This window comes from Vulpes vulpes, chromosome 10 (assembly GCF_048418805.1).
Source record: "Vulpes vulpes isolate BD-2025 chromosome 10, VulVul3, whole genome shotgun sequence".
Lineage (NCBI taxonomy): Eukaryota > Metazoa > Chordata > Mammalia > Carnivora > Canidae > Vulpes > Vulpes vulpes.
In genome coordinates, this window is record NC_132789.1 from 38,477,568 (window position 1) to 38,484,479 (window position 6,912).

The following is a 6,912-nucleotide window of genomic DNA, read 5'->3' on the forward strand; positions in this document are numbered from 1 at the left end:
AGTTATTTTTTTTTTATTTTTTATTTTTTTTTATTTTATTTTTTTAAATTTTTATTTATTTATGATAGTCACAGAGAGAGAGAGAGAGGCAGAGACACAGGCAGAGGGAGAAGCAGGCTCCATGCACCGGGAGCCTGACGTGGGATTCGATCCCGGGTCTCCAGGATCGCGCCCTGGGCCAAAGGCAGGCGCCAAACCGCTGCGCCACCCAGGGATCCCCTATTTTTTTTTTTAATTAACGATCAGTTATCTGTTCTATTATCCCTGTCATTCAGGAAGCACTTTCACATCTATGGTTTGCACTGGCCCCGTGAGGCCAGCCAGGTGAGGGTTACTGTCCCTACTCGCGGGGTGAGGCAATGAAGACTCCAAGAGGGGAAGAACCTTGCTCGAGGTCACACTTCTACTCTGCACTCTGGGGTCTACCACCCAGCAGGACGGAGCACTGTATTCCCCATAGGCCCAGACTGAGCTAGGCGCTGGGGAAAACCTTCATGGAACGTCCATTCTCCCCAGGAAAATGAGACTTATGCACCCATGTGGGGACTCCCAGACTCTGTTCATCTTACAGATGAGGAAACTGAGTTTTCAAGACAGTCATGTGACTTGTCCCAGTGAATGATGGAGCCAGGCTGTGACTCAGGCCTCCTCTTTCCCAGTTAAATGCCATTTTCAACATATTGCACAGGTCCCTGGTATGAAAGGATGTGGACCTGAGAATAAGGGCTCTAGAAACCGAGAGGAGAAAGGAGCAGCCCATTCATTCAGCAAACTTTGGTCATGCGTGGGAGAGAAGATCAAGACCTGGAGTCCTGTCTCAAGGAGGTCAGTAGAGCAGAGGAATTCGAGCCTGCACTGAAATGTGGAGGTGGCCAGGCTGCCAGGGGAGCACAGAGGAAGGGTCGAGCCTGCCAGGAGGCTTAGAGGTTTCTCGGATGAGGGGGGCAGAGCTGAGGTTTTGCACGGCAGTGGCCTGTGGGGCTATAGATCACGCCACTCCCACACTTTGTGCCCCTGTCGGGGCTGCCCGTGGGCCCAGAATGGAGTCCATCTCCTTCCTTTGGTGTCCAAGCCCTTACGATGAGGCTGGCTCAGCTCTCAGCCTCCTCTCTCATGGGCCCCTTGCTCTGCTCTCCCTCTGCTCTCGGGTTGGCTGGTGGTCCTCCTTGGGAAGCCAGACCCCCCCCACCCCCCCAGGCGAGGGGCGCCTCTTCCGCGCAGCCACATGGCCATGTGCTCACCACGTGACACTTGGCACTCTGCACTGGCACCGCCCATCTTGTCTTCCTCCTCCTCCAGGGAAGCAACTTGAGTGCAGGCTGAGGTCCCTGGTGCCCAGCATGAGGCCTGACGAGAAGTTGTTCAGTGATGGTTGAATTAGCCAAGTAGGTCAGTCTGGTGCTTCCCTGAGATCCTCTCGCTGCTCCAAATCACACCTCTCCTCTGCCAAAGCCTATTCAGTCTGTCCCCCGCAAAGCCTTCTCGAATGAACCTTCAACAATCCACACCCTCAGCACACCCAGCATCTACCTAACGCTTGCGATTTTCCATTTACCCATTTTATTTGTTTATTCATGAGACACAGAGAGAGGCAGAGACACAGGCAGAGGGAGAAGCAGGCTCCCTACAGGGAGCCCGAGGTGGGACTCGATCCGGGGAATCCAGGATCACGCCCTGGGCTGAAGGTGGGTGTTCAACCCCTGAGCCACCCAGGGGTAGGAGTCCCCATTTACTCATTTTGTTTGTTTGTTTGTTTGTTTTTCATTTACTCGTTTTAAAATACACCTGTCGATGCCTGCTGGGGGCCAGGACTGCGTTGTGGGGCGGAGAGAACAAGAGTGAGGCTGCATCCTCAAGAAGCAAGGGGTCTGGTAGGAGAGACAGGCCCGAGTAGGGACAATGAAGGCAGTGTGGCCAGTGTCCGGCCGGAGGAGGGGATGCCCGGTTGCTGTGGGTGTTCCGGGGACACCGGACTAAGTCTGCTGAGGCAGCAGGGGGAAGGTTTCACTGATGCGGTGACATTCAGGGAGGGTCCCCAAGGATGAAGGGGGCCCTCCCGGCCAAGCCGAGGAAGGTGCTGGAGGCTGGATCCCAGGGAGAAGGGGGGGGCGGTCACTGGAGGTGCTCTGGGCAGGGAGGCCACAGTTGGAGATGTGCCCCGGTGACCCCGTGTGATGTTTGGCAAGGAGGCGACCGGGTCGGATCCGGTTGGGAGTGGAGGGGAGAAAGTGGAGAAGAGGAAGCCAGCGAGCGGGGATGGCAGGAGAGGGCCCGGGGTGCGGCCCTGAGGCCGGTGCGGGCGCAACCCGGGGTGCGCGAGCTCTGGGCGGGGCGCTGCGGCCACCGGCTGAGAGGTGCCCCCACCGGGGCCCTGCGGCCCCTCCCGCGGCACACAGCCACGCCCCCTCCCACCCGCTACACCACCACCCCGGACGCCCCCCCCCCCAGAGAAGATGGAAGAGATGGAGCCAGCCGGGCTCCAGGACGCTCCACCCCCCACTCCCACCCCGGGGCAGACAGCGGACAGCACTCCGGGGAGGCAGGTGCGCTCTGCCCCGCATGCTCACCTGGGGACCAGGCATTCCCGGCTGGTGAGGGCCGCACTCCTTCCCCGCTCCCGGTGCGGTGGAGGCCAGCCCAGGGCCTGGGTGAGCCGCACAGGTCCCAGGCCTCTTACTCCTGGCTCTTAGCTCACAATCCCCGAGAGGCAGGGGAGGGGCAGGGGGCTCTAGTTGGCAGGAAGAGGGGCTTCAATCTGCCGAGGAGCCCTAAGCCACCCTGCGGGAGCCTTGGGGAATGAAGAGATCTGGGAGGAGGCCACTGGTCTCTCCATTTTGGCCACCAAGGGAAGGCTTGGGAGGTGAAGAGGCCGGAGTGCAGGGCGTGTGGGAGGTGGGCTGGAAGGGCTTTGGGGAGGTTAAGGCTGCAAAGGGTTACTGGGGCCCAGGCTGTCAAGGGCCCTTAGGGCAGGGCTTTTGCTGTTTGGTTCACTGCTGTGTCTTTGCACGTATAAGAACTGCTTAGGCATATGGTAAGTCCCCTCATCCACCCTAGTATTTGTCGGATGAATGACCAGCCGAGTAATTTACACTCAGTCCTGAGCATAGTGGGGAAGTGACATGGTCAGGTTGGTTTAGAAAGATCATTCTGGCAGCTGGTGTGGAAGAGGTCTCTGTAATACTGCAGGAGACGAGGCAGGCTGGAGTGAGGACGTATTGCTAGATGGCAACAGAAGGGAATGGAAGGAAGTAGCCAGACTAGGAGCCATTGTGAAAGGTATACCAGTGGTGCGGGAGAGGAAGGAGCGGGAGAAGTCTCTGAGGTGTCTAAATTTGGCAACTGGATGAATAGTGTGCTACAGAAAGGAGCTTGTTAATATTGCACAGGTTCCCTAGACAAGTCCTGACACCTGCCCCACATCCTCCCTCCTGCCCTAATGCTGAGCTACTATAGCAGTGGCTTCCAGGGCCCCACAGGAGATTATGCAAGAGAAGGGGTGCACTTGGGTAGTCAAGTCACACTTTGCCTCTCCAAACAACCTAGAGGGAAAAGAGGAGCGTGTCCTGAGTGGTGACCAGGCACCTGCACCGTGCTCAGTGCTTTACAGACATTATCATCATCTTACTGGACTTTCTCACATGTTCTCAATGTGAGTATTAGCATTCCTTTTCTCCCAAAGAGGAAATTTTAACATTTGATGGAGCTGAGACCCGAACACAGTCTAACACTAAAGTCAGAGCTAAGGTGACTGAGAAGCTGAAAGAGAAAACCAGGGCGGAGGCAACAAGTCCAAGCCCAAGAGTCAGGTCAGCTTCCTTCTTATCCTTTGTATTTCCCTTAATTTGTCCATACCCCATGGACCCTTAGTGGCAAATTAAAAACCACAGCATACTGATTACAGTGTGGCTAAATGCTTAACCTAGTTTACGTTGGTGGTACCTCCCAGTACTAGATGTGTAAATCTGCACAGGTTACTTTGCTTTCCCGAACCTATTTCCCAACCTGTAAAATGGGATTACTGTGTGAATTAAATGAGGTGGTCAGCACGGAGTAGAAACTCCATCATTATCATCGCCATTATTATTCTAAGGACACAATCATGCATCTGTTAGCCTGCCTTCTGAAGAGGCAGAGGAAGCAGGGGCAGCCACAAAAGACACTTGTCCCCAGCTGTCAGAAGTTTCTAGCTTCCTTCTGTCCTGGATCTCACAAGGAAGTAGCTAAAGAGCAAGAAGAGTAAAGTTAGTCTGTCTACACTTGTACTGTGGGAGCCACTAGCCACATATGGCTCTTAAGCACCTGAAATGTGGCTAGTCTGAATCGAGATGTACTGTAGGTGTAAAATACACACCAGAGGGCGCCTGGGTGGCTCAGTCGGTGAGCATCTGACTCTTGGTTTTGGCTCAGGCGGTGATCTTGGGGTCCTGAGATCAAGCCCTATGTTGGGCTCCCTGCTTAACACAGAATCTGCTTGTGCCTCTCCTTCTGCTTCCCTCCCTCCCTGCTGTCTTTCTCTCTCTCTGGAATGGATAAATAAAATCTTTTTAAAAATACAATAAAGAAGGGATCCCTGGGTGGCGCAGCGGTTTGGCGCCTGCCTTTGGCCTAGGGCGTGATCCTGGAGACCTGGGATCGAATCCCACGTCGGGCTCCCGGTACATGGAGCCTGCTTCTCCCTCTGCCTATGTCTCTGCCTCTCTCTCTCTCTCTCTCTGTATGACTCTCATAAATAAATAATAAAAAAAATTTAAAAAAAAACAATAAAGAAATAAAAAGAGAAAAAAATACAATAAAGAAAATACACACCAGAGTTTTATATATATGTATATATAAAATATATATGCATATATGTGTGTATATGTGTGTGTGTGTATATATATATACATATATAAAATAACACACTAATAGTTTTCTAGTATTATTTGTTGAAATTTTAACATTTAGGATATACTGGGAGAGATCAAATATATTTTTAAGTTCACGTGTTTCCATTTTTTAAAAAATTTTTTTTGTTTTTTTTGTTTTTCGATCCCGGGTCTCCAGGATCAGGCCCTGGGTCGAAGGCAGATGCTCAACCACTGGGCCACCCAGGCGTCCCCCCAATCCTATGTCTAAAGGACAATGCTACTGGTCTCTGGGGTCTGATGGCCACAGGGTGAGAATGGGGGCAGGGAGGTGAGCGGGGCCTGCCGCCCGGAGCCCAGGCCAGAGACACGGGTGGTCTGGCCTGGGGGGGTCGGGGTGCGGGGGGCGAGCAGCTGGCAGATCCGGGGTGTATTCTGAGGACAGCAGGGAAGACTTCTGACAGCCGTGGAAAGAACAAGCAGAATGGAGGATGACTTCGACTTCTGGCCTCCAAAGCGGACAGGGCGGGCGAGGTGTTGACAGCGGCAAGGCCTGGTGATGAAACGCATCTGGGGCAGAACTCAAGACCTTGGGTTTGGACACGTTAGGGTGGTGATGACGTGGAGGAGGCCGCCGGGTAAACCAGCCTGCCTGAAGCTGGGGCGCGATTGCAGCTGGAGGCAGGCAGGGGAGCCAGCAGCAGAGGGGTGGGATGTGGGCCGTGAGACACGGTAGAGCACCCAGTGTGAAGAAAAGAGGGCGAGGGCCTGGGCCCCAGGGCAGTCCAAAAGCTGGGTGTCGGGGGCAGAAGTGTAGTCTGCAGAGTAGGGGAAAAAGCAGGAGAGGCTAATATCCCAAATCGAAATGAAGAGAAAAGGTTTCCAGTAGAGGGTGGTCCATGGAATCAAAAGCTTCTTTAGAAATAATTACTCAGGCGCTTAGTGGCTCCTTCCTCTCAAGCTCCAGCTCCTTAAGGGGATGAACCCTAACATGCACGTGGGGTTTTGCACAGACTTCAGTGCCAGAAACATGGGCTCGTGGCTCATTAGGGCCACTCATGAGTTGTATGACCTTAGGTACGTTACTTCGCTTCTCTGGGCCTTGATAGACATCCCCTCCCTGCTCCGCACCCATGAACTACTCCTCCAGGAGCCCCTCAGCACCTCTTACTCTGTCACTTTTGTGTTTTGACTTCCTTACACCTCTATGTTGGGACCCTCTGGGACTCATTAACAGGACTGTTTGAGTCTGACCTGCACCATGTTCGATCTAAATAACCAGAGGCCTGTTGCTTCATCTTTGGACAGACATCTCTGCTTTCCAGAACAGGGACACTATGTGCCTCATAGATGGTTGGTTATGTGAGAATTAAATCAGATAATGGATATGCTTGGTAGAAGGAAAGCTCACGAAGCAGTATTTATCATCTTTGTTTCTACAACACCAATACTCTTGATGCCTATGGATGGACAGATAACTCGAGACGGTCAGGACACAGTAAACCCTCCTTCCATTGAGCTAGGATGGAGAAAGAGTGGGATCATCAGCTGCTACTCACACCCAGGGAACCTGGACATGGCTCATTACTCTGGGAAATATCAGGGATGCTTTCCCCTTCCATATTTCATTGGGTAGGTCCCCACCATCCACATCAGCACTCCAGCCAGAAATTCAAGCATTATCTGAGAGTCTTTCTTCTCACTCATCCCCCACCATCTTATTAGTTACCAAGATGTAATCTACTGTAGCTTCAAAATGCCATTCTTCATCAAATCCAAGAAGCCAGCCATTGTAAGACACATAAGACACGCCATCATGTTATGTTGTTCTAAGAAAGAAGAAAATGCTGCCACTTAAACTATGGCATGCCATTGATTTTTAGAAGCACCCAAGTTTCACAGATAGTAAAATGTGGGGGAAAAAGAGTCCATCCTACAACTGATGAAGTTGTACCCCTCATTCCATCACTGCCTAGATCAGATCACTTGCCTAGACTAGGGATGCAATCTCCTAATGCTCTTCACTCATCCTCTGACACCCAAAGAGGTTTATAAAAGGCGAGTATTA